General features: G+C 39.2%; 1 protein-coding gene across 1 annotated transcript in view; it reads left to right on the forward strand.

Annotated features, from left to right (window-relative positions):
• The window catches only part of lrrc4ca (leucine rich repeat containing 4C, genome duplicate a), a 136,237-nt gene that overhangs the window by 25,357 nt on the left and 98,387 nt on the right, over window positions 1–12,493 (forward strand). The gene's annotated exons all lie outside the window — the stretch shown is intronic.

A 12,493-nucleotide genomic window follows, 5' to 3' on the forward strand; every position in this document is an offset into this window, starting at 1 on the left:
CCATATCTATTTAAATTAAACTTGTCATGCTCCAAATAAGGTGGCTGTCAAAATACCAGAGTGAACCAGCACTGACTTGACAAGGAAATAAATAAATAATAACTTAGCAGGTTGTGGTCAGCAAAAGCGCCTGCTACCCCTCCTGCTACCCCTCCAAAAAAAAAAAAAAGTTAATACTTGCATGGACTCAGCAGTGCCAGGCTTAAGTTTTAAGGATTAGGTTGTCAGAGACTTTTTTTTTTTCAGGGATAGTCACACAACCCATGGAGCCAGCATGTAGCTTTATGCAGGTGTGAAAAGACTATGTTATGCGATTAGAGCTGTGATGAGCCACTGGTGAACATCCTCTGACTTTGGACAGCTGCAAAGTTATCGCAGTGTTAATTTCCCTTTCAGAGTGAGGATTGGCATCAAAATTGGCAGAGATTCAGGCCTGAAATATGGGAAGCAAGGGAACAGAAAGCAGAGAAGACAACAAAGCACATTTGCCCCTGACTCCCTCTACCTCCAGCGAAGCAATTACATTAAAATCTATTAGTTGTTTTATCCATTTTTCATATTTATAATATGATCGGCCTGGGATTAATAAAAAGCTGATTTCTGAGGGTAATTTTTCCTAAAAGGATTCTCAATGCCACATTTTAAATGTTTCTCCAGTTTGAATATGAATTAAACATATTTTCGACATTCACCCTGGCTGGAACAATTCTGCTCTCTGCCTGAGCCACAGAGATTTAATGCATCTGTACAGTTCATGGTCATTCTCCTGTCATCCAACACAGGATGCACTGATCGACTCATCGTTTGAAGGGAAAAAAGCAAGAGACGTTTCATTAAACAACTTGAGGATAAAACTTTCCCATTAAAAGCAACCTTTCTCAGGACATTTTATCTTGTGCCATCCATGGAGGGTAGAGATATAAAAGTCATGAACACAAAGTACACAAACCACAGAAGTGTAGATCAGAGCCATCAAAATTATGCAATTAGGGCGGAAGCGACATCTCTCAGCCTCCCTTGACGAATTTCCTTTTTATCATAGACAAGCTAAAAGGCTGCACATTTTCAGACTTTGATGAAAAGGCAGCGATAGGCATGGGATGGTTACAGCTGCAGCTACACGCTAACAAAGGACCTCTCATGAATCCATTTTTTTTAGTTTACTTGTTAGTTAGTTAGCTGTCTATCAGCTATTATTATTATTATTATTATTATTATAGATCTCCAAACATCTGAGGCAGTGATTTCACATGCATTTCTTTTCTTGTAGCTTTTTTTTTTAACAAGTCTCAGACAATACCACAGCTCCTGTAGGACTAAAGGGTCTATTATAGCCTGCAGCCAGATACAGCTGTGCCTTAAAAATAATCTGTGGAATATGTAAAATCGCTTTCTGAAGTTTTAAAACCAGTGCAGTAGGGAGGTTGAAAAGAAAGCGGGGTTATGTAATCACATCTTCAAGTTCTGGTAAAAGTATTGTTGCAGCAGAAAATAGAAAAAGACGAGCCAAAGGAGAGGCAGCAATCTAAAGAGGACTGAGTAAAAATATATTGTATACAGATTATATCCCCAGTTTTCACTTGGATGTGTAAAACAGCTTTTTGAGCTATAATTAGCTTCTGAAAGTATTAAAGGTATTGTATTTATTCTCATTTAGATATCTGAAATTATTTGCTGGGCATGTTTGAGTTGCAGATGATCTCTGTGTCATTTGAACAGAGCTAGATAGGTGCAGATTGCATAACAATAATAGATACTGTATTGTGTTTTACAATAATCGGATTAAATGGAAAGGCCAATGCAATGCGCTGCAAGGGATTAGACAATAATGGAGTCTCAGTGTTACTTAGAAAGTTCTGCTGGAGAATTGGGACATAAACAATTTAAGTGCTCCCTTGGTCCCATCTTCCCATGTTTTGAGGCAAAATGGCAGAGTTTATTGTATTGATTGCCACACAGGTTTGAAATGATTAAATTATTGTCCAGCAGTTACTTATCTTAAAAGGAGACACCAGGATCAGGGCTGCCTGCAGGACTGTCTTAGAAACTGTAGATTTTCTCTAAAATATTGTGCTGGGTCATAAGAGATATTACTGTAGCTTTTTTTGAGATTATATTTCTATAAAAATGTGATAGGAAAAGGGATTAGGAGGTAGGCCTGTAGCTACTCACAGAGATTCAAGGGAAAAAGACTAGATTTATTAAACATTCAAAGCAAAAATGTATCAGGTCAGTGTTGGCAGTAAGACACTAATGCAGTGTTTGTGTGCATTATAACAACTAGAGCTGAACCATTTAGTAAAAAAAAAGTCATATTGTGATTTTTTTGACCGAAACTGTGAACAAACATGTTTTCATTTTTTTAGGCCAGGTCATCTACAGTATGCAGCACTACTTTATCTCATTAACATGCTGTTTCCTCACACATTTTTCCTTTTTTCAAAAAACTGTGATTTGACTCTGGTTCTGCGATTTGTATATTGCACGTGACCATATTGCGTTTTTATTGTGATTGCGATTAATTGTGCAGCCCTAATAACAACCACCTTCCTGTTGTAACTTGATGACAAGTCTAATTTAAAGCTTCTGGAAGAAACTTTGCCATAGTTGCTCTGATGTTTTTAAAGCTACATTTGTCATATTAGAGAATACAATTTCACAGATGTTAAGAAAATCTAAGATTTTTCTATTTACCTTGGAAGTAATAAATATATACATCTAGAGAGTTTTGCTGGTTATTAAAGACAGAGTGATTGAAATGTTGAAATTGATGCAATAAAACGAAAAAAAATCACATTCATGTTATTTTTCTGTCTGTGTGTAACTTGATAACAAATCTAAAAAATAAAAAATAAACGTTGCTATTGCATATAGTTGCTCTGATGTTTCTGAATGGCAACCAGTACAGATCGTATTAAGAGAAGCACTAGAGTCATATTTATAATTTGGGAATAAAAGATTCACAGATGTTAGAAAAATCTTTCTAATTACCTCTGGAGTGCTAAATATATAGAGCTTGAGAGCTTAGCTGTTAATTAAAGCCAAAGTGAATCAAATTTTGACATTTCAGCAGGAAAACTAAAACAGAAAGATGCTATTCTTTGTTTCTAAACTTTTCTGTTCTGCAGTATACAGAGTCTATCTGTCTGTTCATCTATCTGTCCGTCCGTCTGTCTGTCCATCTGTCTGTCTGTCTGTCCGTCTGTCTATCTGTCTGTCTGTCTGTCTGTCTGTCTGTCCGTCTGTCTATCCTGCCCCTTGTCATCTTTTGTTTATTTTCACTTCAGTGAGGTGAACTGCTATAGAGAATGTTTTTTTAAAAAAGAGCTGCTTCCCTTTTCACCTTCATAGTTGGGGGCAGAGATGGTTATAGGCTCTGCTTTTTCTCCTGCAGTCGGCACCGGTGTTTATACTTTGGCCCACTGGCACCAAAGCTTCTAACTATCTGACTTTTACCTGAGAGAGCCTGAGGTTTGTGGCTGTTGTTGTGGCTGTGGTGTGAGACAGAATGAGTCAGACTCAACTACAAGGGCTTTGCAAGGCCACTTTCCCACTGGCAGGTCCTGGGGCATAGAGTCACATCCCTTCTCTCCGGAGGCTGTGCGGTCTGGAGAAGAAACAAACAAAGGGGAACAGGTGGTTTGGATCATGTATGTGTGGGTGGGTGGGTTTGTGAAATGGTTGTGGTTGTGCTGTCTGCACGATATCGCATGTTAGCCTTTGAGGCTCATTTATGCCCTCGATACACTTAAAAAGAACTATGTTCGGCTCAAATGGCATAATTTTCAATGCCCACATACTTTCATGCATTGTTTATGTTAGCCTGGATGTTGTCTTTTTTCTCCTTTGCTTTGGTTCAATTATTATATAAGTATATTTTTCAAAACATTAAGTTGAAATCTCTGAGCACCTAGTATGTTGTTCACAACATATTGGAATTTCTCATTCAAGAAAGAAAGAAATTTGTACGTTTTAGTGTGTGATCAAAAGAGTAAGTACAACTGTCTACAAATTTACACAATATCCACTCGCACATGGCTCGCTGATCAAAACTGATGAGTTGATTCTTCGTGAAACTGTCAGACTCCTCACAGCCTCTAATCATTACTTCATTGTTTGAGCCATCACGTGTGAAATGATCCATTCAATTATCAGAATCTATCAAACATACATGTAAATATCTGTAACATGTAATGTTTGTGATGGCAAATGAGCTGCGAGGTGACAGTAATGAATAAAGAATCACATGGATGTCATTTCGTGGCAGATTTTCTATACCTGACTTCACATAAAAAATCAAAGGCGAATTTCCTGTTTCCAGTAAATGTAACAAGGAGTGTAGTCGGGGTTAACCACAAGTGAAATGAGTTGTGGTGTCCCATGAAATTGCTGTGACAACTGCACTTACAGTTTTGAGAAAGTTAAGACTGTTTGGAAATACGAGCCAAAATGATTGAGAAATACTGTCAGCAATACATCCACCAGAGGGCACTGCTCAGAGTCAGTTATGCAGATTGAATATGTAGTAAACACTTTTCTTTATTTTGAATATGATGCTATTTGTTCTGTTGTTATTTTTTATTCTTTGTATTGTCTGCTGTTTGCTCCGGTGGTTGGGACCACCTGACCGGTGCATGATGTGTGGACTGTGGCATGAAAGGAAGTGGATGGGACAAGAGTCATTTTTCCAGGATAGGGATGGGAAAGGATTTTTGTGGGAGTGGGAGTGAAAATCCATCCATAAACTTTCAGAAAACATACACAATCATGGACAAAATTAATGAAATAAGGACAAAAGGCTCTGTCCATATCCTTCTGTAGATATAACATTTGGTATAAACGAACCTTTAGTTGCAAAATGCTGCTGAAGCACTACTTGAACCCTGATTGTTTTAACATTTCAGAATCTGGTTCATTTTACAGCTACAGATCCAGTTTGCAGTGGTGGTACGAGGCGTTCATTTTCATAGACTGCAGCCTCTAGACTGAGGGAATTCTCTCAAAGATGTTGTAACTGAGGTGAGAAGGACAGAGCATAAATGTCTCTGCGCAATTCCTGATTCAGAGGCATGTAGAGAAAATAGACTGCAGCCAATCAGCTTCCCTGCAAACCATGTGATCATAGACAGTCCATAACTGTGTATAACTACGCTTTTATTTTCTGCGGTGGTTTCAGTTTCTTCAACTGACACAGGCAGTATATCCTCTTCTGATCCTTCTCAATGATGGAGCTGATGTTCTTCACCCTGAAGGTCAGACTTGAAGCATGAAGACTAGTCAGTGGGAGTTGGGGAAGTGCACAGAAGGGGAATAGCTACAGAGCTACAAACACTGTTGCTGTCAGTGAAGTGCACAGTTCAAACCAGTTTATCCATCCATCCATTTTCAACCACATAACTGGAGTCCGTGTTGTTGTGACAGCAGATTAAACCAGAAATCCTTTACCCTATAGCCACATCCACTCATGGGGAATTCAGAGGCATTTCCAAGCCAGTCTGGCTCTGCTGGAATGCCTCCACTGGGAGGTGCCTGGAAGGCATCCTAATCAATGCCTGATTCACCCCTACTGGCTCTTTTCAATGCAAATGAGCAAAATCTCTTCTCTGAGCTATTTCAGGATGTTTGAGCTCCTCAGACTACTTCTAAGCATAACCTTACACAACCTGTGCAGGAAACTACCCTCAGGAGCTTGTGTCCATGTTCTTTGTCTTTTAGTCTCTACAGGATTAAGCTTATATGCATAAGTAAAAACATGTACATGCAGTAGATTGAGTAGGAATCATGTGAGCTATCTTCTTTCTTCACCACAGTGACCTTGTATTACTGCGGCTGCTGCACTACTTTGCCTGTTGTGCTCCATCTTAAGGCCTTTCAATCATAGCAGTAGTGGTAAGAAGCAGTTGCCACCCATGAAAACATGCACAAATTTTGCTCTGCCACTCAGAGTTCACCATGCTGAAGTTTTGGCAGTTGCTGCCTGTCTTTAACTAATCAAATAGAAGGCCACTGCAGAAATAGCAGGCATAGCAGGTCAAACAGAAGTGACCATGGAGGAGCTGATAACACTGGTGTCTGAAAAACCAGAGTTGTACAACTCAGCTCTAGCCACATACAAAGACAAAGAAGAAAAAGTGGGCCTGGGACATTTCAACTAAACAAGTATAAGTGTTGTGGACTTTTTGATGGGTTGTACCAATGCTATGATGTTTACTGAAGCACCTGCTATACAGCGCACTCTGTAGTGCAGAGGCAGCAGCCGCTTTTAAAAATGCTTTGTTTTTTGAAACAATATTGCAGGTTGCAGGCTGCTTAAGATACAGAAATATGAAAGAGACTTTAACCTTACTTGTGGTACCCAAAGATGCTTGTGCACCTTTACTAGGGGCAGCAACACACCTCCATCTTGAAATAAAAAATGCACCTTTTCGTGGCAACCGATTGTCCCGTGTTTAAAAAAACATGATGCAAAAAAGCCCTCTTGGTTTCCCTTTCAGTGGACAAAATTGTGGTAAAGTACCTCCTAGGATGCATTCAAGTAGATAAAGCATGATAAGAAAGTGTCCTCCAGAGAGCCTTTCCCGTCAACAGAATGTGGTAAAGTGCCCTCTATGGTGCCCACCCAAGGATAAAAGTGCCATATGGCTTGCCCCACATGTTGGAAAATTAGCTGGCCTCTACATACATCTAAAAGGTTAACTGTTTAATAGTTATCTGTCTATTTTTATTGAAAAGGTGTAGCATTTGTTGTACTTTCAGTCACAAGATTGAAAAAAAATAATCTGAACCAGTAGTTGGAACTGATTCACCATAAATGCATTATGACTTTCAGTCCTCTGATGCCCCACCGCATCCACCTGGTGCCCTTTTAATTCTTTTTGCCCCTGCCCCTCAGACAGCCTGAGTCTGCCTCTGACTTGGATGGTCTGCTCCCTTTCCTAACTGCTTTATACACAGCTACGAACTGCCCCAACATGCACAGGACATTGTTTTACAACCACAAAGCTGGGCAATTTCTAATTCTCGACTGATGCTTGAATCACTGCCCATGAAAGTCACAGGTGACGAAGCACGACCTTGGCACAGTTCAACTCCCACTGAGAGCAAGCATGACCTATATGCCAATTGCAGTCACAGCAAACGCTCTATTATTGTAGCGACTTGTCATTGCAAGAAACACCAACTTAACCTGCTGTAAGCGATGCAATGAATTTGAAACAGAGACAGTGATTGGAGCAGACAGCCATCTTCCCATTCTGACACATCAGTCAAGGTAGCTGCCATGCCATTAAGCTGCCAGGTGGTGCTGGGTAGACAAAAGGGCACCTTCCTAGAAAAGCGCATTCAAACACACAGGCAAAAAGGCAACATTTCAGATGCACACCATCCTGAGTATTAAAGTTCAAGTTTGTCCCTGATAAGATTCAAAAAATCAGTGAAATTTGACTTCTTTATGTTTTTCAAGCTGCTTTAAAATATGTTTTGGAATATGTTTTACTTTTTTATGTCGATAAACTCAGTGCTGATATATTTGATTTCCTATCACTTATTGGATGCTCTTGTAAAAGACCCATGCTCTGATCTCTTATACTGAAACACCTACATAAACATGCTCCACTGGCTATACTGAGTATTATGAATGTGGTTACAGTAGAGACTCAGCCCTTATATGGAGAGCACTGCAGCTTATTGATTTTCTCTCACAGCAAAAGCCCTGTAAAAGGTGAAAGCAACATATCAGTGATTACTGATTAGGCCAACTCAAATCTGGAGCTCTCTGCTACTGAGAGGCTGTCAGTTTTCCTTCCCCGCTCCATCCTTTTATTCCTGCCTGTCGGCCAGCAGACTGGACAGAAGGTCAGAGAGTTGATCTGTGCCAAAACTCTGAGGATTTTACCCTCCCCTCCCCTTTCTCTCTCGTTTTCCCTTTCAGATATGCAGATTCTGGACCTCCTAATGAGAATATGTTACTCCCAGATACCATCTGTTCTGCTTGCACTCTGTATGAGAAAATAAAGAACATGTGACATCATTCCAATGAGACTGATTAATCAAAGTCATGGGGTAGTTGCCCTTTGGAGAAGTGTGTCACAGTCTGCCTTCAATAGATTTCCTGTGTTCAACCACAAACACATGTGGATGTGGATCATGAATATGGAAAATTAAGCATCTTAGATTTAATTGTGTGGTGATAACCAAGCTTGACACCCTCAGGCTTGTGAAGGTTGTCCAGATTCTGACAAGCTGTCTTTAAATGTCTAAAAACACACTGTAGAGGCACTACAATAAGCACAACATTAAAAGAAAAAAAAACAAACAGAAAAACAATAAGTTTATCTTCAAATAGAGGAAGAATATTATTTGAATAATGAGATATTTATCAAGGGATCAGACTAATAATACAGGCAGGGTTCTGTTGCTGGCCTCTGCCTTTTAAACCTGGTCATGCTATAAATATGCAAAACTCGAATGCATACAAGCTAATTTCTTTCCCTTTGTTATCCAGTGATCATAAACATGCACATACATACCCCTCCCACACACATACAAACGTCCCCACTATAACTGGAATTCCTCTGTTGAAAACATACAGATTCCAGTAATACAATAGAAACTAGGTTTTAGGTATAAAAAAGGCGTGCTTTGAATTCTTTACTTATTTAATTCTTGAGTCTGTATATATCATGGTCATTTTATGATGAAGTACAGTAAATTCATGACATAGTAGAACAGTAGAAGGTGATTTCCAAATGGCTGGTTATTTCAGCTGCGTCTCGACAAATATTCTGCAGTCACTGTCAAGATGGACATTTCTGCCTGCTTGGTGCGCACCAGTGTTATTCCAATCAAATCTAGTCCTGTCTGTGGGCATGAACATCTCCTCTTTCCCAAATAAGAAATGACAGCCGAGAGTGCTGCTCTGGTGGGCCAATCAAAGAACAGCTCCAGGATGTTTTACAGTGATTACCGGGACAACCTATGCTGGACCAGAGACAGGCCAGGAGCATCAGAAAGAGAAAGGTAACTTACTAACACGGTAACAGCCAGCAGTCATACCTCTAAGTGCACAGCAGACACAATTGGGAAACAAATTAGAGTTACAGTAAAGTTGCGACATGGCCATGGCTGGTAACTGAAACCTGCTGAAAAATGCCACTTAGGAAAGAGCTTATATTTATGGTAATGAGGTACAGCAGTGGTTAAAGATAGATTTTCAGAAAATCATTTGTTTGTCATCTTGCCAAGTCAGATAGTTTGGTCTGGTATGTGAGCCTAGATTGAAGTGAAAGCACAGGGGGGAAATGAGATGCCATTAAAGGTGCGGTAAGCAATTGTTGAGTCTTATTCTGAGGTAGTCAGTTTGGTTTGGGAACCACCAACCCAAAGTGTCTGGAGCAAAGCAGAACTCGCAGAAGTCTAGTTTTCTCTCAGACCACTTAAAGTACAATATGGTGAAATGTTATTGTGCAATTTTTGCCCAGTGATGCAAAAAATTAAAGCCAAGAAATATGTCTTCCAACAAAACTGTCCAAAAGATTTACTATAAACATTAAATCTATACTATGTAACATTTCTGCATTAAAATGTCCAAAATCACTAGACATATATTTTGCGGAGTTCTGTACTAACATTACCACAGCTGTTTCCAACCGTGTTCAAGCTCTAAGAAATCGTCCATTTATTGAAGGTATGTTTTCTGCCAGCTCTTGATAGCTAGTTGCTAGTTGCTACAACTTCCAGGAAAACATGGGATACATCGGAGAGTCCATTAAAGACTCCCCTTATCCCATGTGACAACGTCATTAAACTACATCTTTTTCAAAGTGAGAGAGACCCGCAGCAGCAGAAGCTACATACATATTGTTGTTTTAACTACTAGTTTACACACAAAATAGGTGACTCTTTCATTTTGACTTTCTATCTTGCAAGATGCCATATGTAATTATAGAAAAATGTCTTCCTATGGAAACACCACATACATTGTGTAAAGAACAAAGCTTTAGAGTTGTTGGAATGCATTTTTCTAGGCTAGCAGTTCCCCTTTGTAGTTTTACTTAAGCAAACCAAGATCTGTCTACTAATTGAACAGAAATTACACTGATACTGATCGACTCATCTATAGTAAGACAGCAATTAAGTGTATTTCCCAGATTATCACAGTGTTTCCTTAAAAGACAGTCTTGAACGAAAACAGTTGGATGCATTCCATAAATTGAGCTTTAAGTTTCATCCACCAGCTGCAGGAGCCACATGGCTCTGTCTCTCAAGTCTGTCCGACAACTCTTCCCTATATGTGGCACTCAGCCACAAACCCATATGTTACACTGAACATGCAAATCTACAAAATTATCAAAAGTCACAACTATATCCTAGTTGTATTTCCTGTAGATACTGTAGTTTTTTGTCACTGAACACTGAGGATACAAAAATATCAAAGCTATGAAAATCAAAGATGAAATGTTTTCACAGTGCAATAGTGAAACATTGCTGTCCTGTCACTGTGCTTAGCCAAAGTTAATTGAAGTACTATCCAGGCAAGTTTAAAGGGGTTAAAGTGAATTTAATATTGTGTAAAATGCCAAGAGAGAGTGCATTAAAGGGCTGCCGCCAATGAAACCCATGCCAGTCATTTGGACTGTCCCATTTGAATTGCCATTTGAATTTGGACTCCATCCCACAGTGGAGTAAACATCCGACAGTTCCAAACCAGCAGGCCAGTGTTGACTCTGGACTACGTGTGTGGTGTATTGGAAAAAAAAAGAATACACAAAGCAAACAGAAATATAGACATTTAGAAATAGGCACCAACACAACACTAGCTGCTGACAATTTCTTTGGCTGACTAAGTCTTTGGATCTCCTGCTTGTGGTTTTGGCAACATGTCATGTAGTTTCTCAAATACGGATTGAACTTGAGTATACTGACATAATACTTGACGTTTCTATTTAAAGATCCCTTCCCCATAAAAAGGCATTTTTATTCAGACAAAAAAAACACCCTCTGGCGAATTCCTTCACTTATTGTTCATTTCACTGTTCATGTCAGTCTTTCACAGTTCATAACTTTTTCTACTTGAAAAACATTTCTGACATGAGCACAGTTATCTTACGAACACAAACAGTAAATTCCCTGTATTAATTCAAAAGTTTTAAAATACCAATCTTACTTTTAACCTTATTTTTGATCTGCTGATCATAAATATTCCACCTTATTATGTCAGATTTTAAAGCACATTACAATCCTCTGCACCATAGCTATGGTCCAGTCATCATTCTTGAGTAATTAAAAGAGGGAACAATTTACTAATGATGTGATAACCTTTCAGAATGCTTCAGTAACACACAGTGAGTGGTTCCTGGGTTGGAACCCACCATCTGAGCTCACATGAGAGAAATCTGGTGCTGTTTTAGTTTGTTGTCTTGGTAGAGGAGGCCTGCTCAAGTTTAAACCATTTAACTGCAGTGGTTGTGTATTTGTCACAGAAGCGTTTCACATTAAAGGCGTCTGAGTGATTTTGCTGAGGTGCAGCTTGCTGTTTTGAAAAGCTGCATTTGCAGTCTCAGTACAGCAGAGAAGATACACATCAGTTTTAATGTGAAATATGTGTCAGTCCTCTGCAGGGGCAAGATAATTTGCCTCTTCTCCCGCATAACTCCTGTCATGACAAGGAAAAGCATTCAAAATCTCCATGAATGTTGTGGTAGTTTCTCATGATGGACTGCAAAGAAGCCGTTTCCACACCTCATATTGTTGTGACAAGTTGTTATGCTCGGGGCTGTGTCCTGCACAACTAAATTCATGATGTGCCCAAACAGTGACAAGACTCACATCTGTTCTTGTGCGTCTGCCAGTATGTCTCAGACACATTAGCAGCGCTGTCACGACATTGTCCTTGGCATTTTTGAATGATCAGTGCATCAAACCAATCAAAAAGTACATCCGCAGTGGTGTTTGTAATTTTGTTAAAGGCTATAAACAGCTTCCCCAAATGTTTAGTCACAAAACAAAAGCAAACAGTGTTACTCCCTGATTCTACAACTGCATTCATGATAACAGAAATCCATGTTCCCTTCCAATGTACCACTATGTTCCTATTTGCAAAATGGCCTAAAAGAATTCAAGTGAGTGCTTTTTTTGGCTAGCATATGACTTTTTTTGTAATTTCATATGACATGTATACTATCAGCTTGATCTTTCTTTTCTTTTCTTTCTTTTTTTTTTTTAACAAAGTAGTTTGAAGTATTTTTTCTAAGTTGCTTTAGTTAACCAAACTAAATTTCTGGTTATAGAGTAGCTTTGTTCAATTTTTTCCAGTGTGAAAAAAAATTGGTACCACGCTTTCAAAGTAGCTTCCCCAACACTGCATGTCATGATGTATAGCATGGTGTATATAACAGGTGTGAAGGTAGGGAAGTGTCTTACAACTCAAAGACACAAATTTGCCTTACCGCCAGCGGTACCATGGAAACTGCACTGAGAGAAACAGCAATTGATG

This window comes from Lutjanus erythropterus, chromosome 13 (assembly GCF_056507025.1).
Source record: "Lutjanus erythropterus isolate fLutEry1 chromosome 13, fLutEry1.hap2, whole genome shotgun sequence".
NCBI classification, from domain to species: Eukaryota; Metazoa; Chordata; class Actinopteri; order Lutjaniformes; family Lutjanidae; genus Lutjanus; species Lutjanus erythropterus.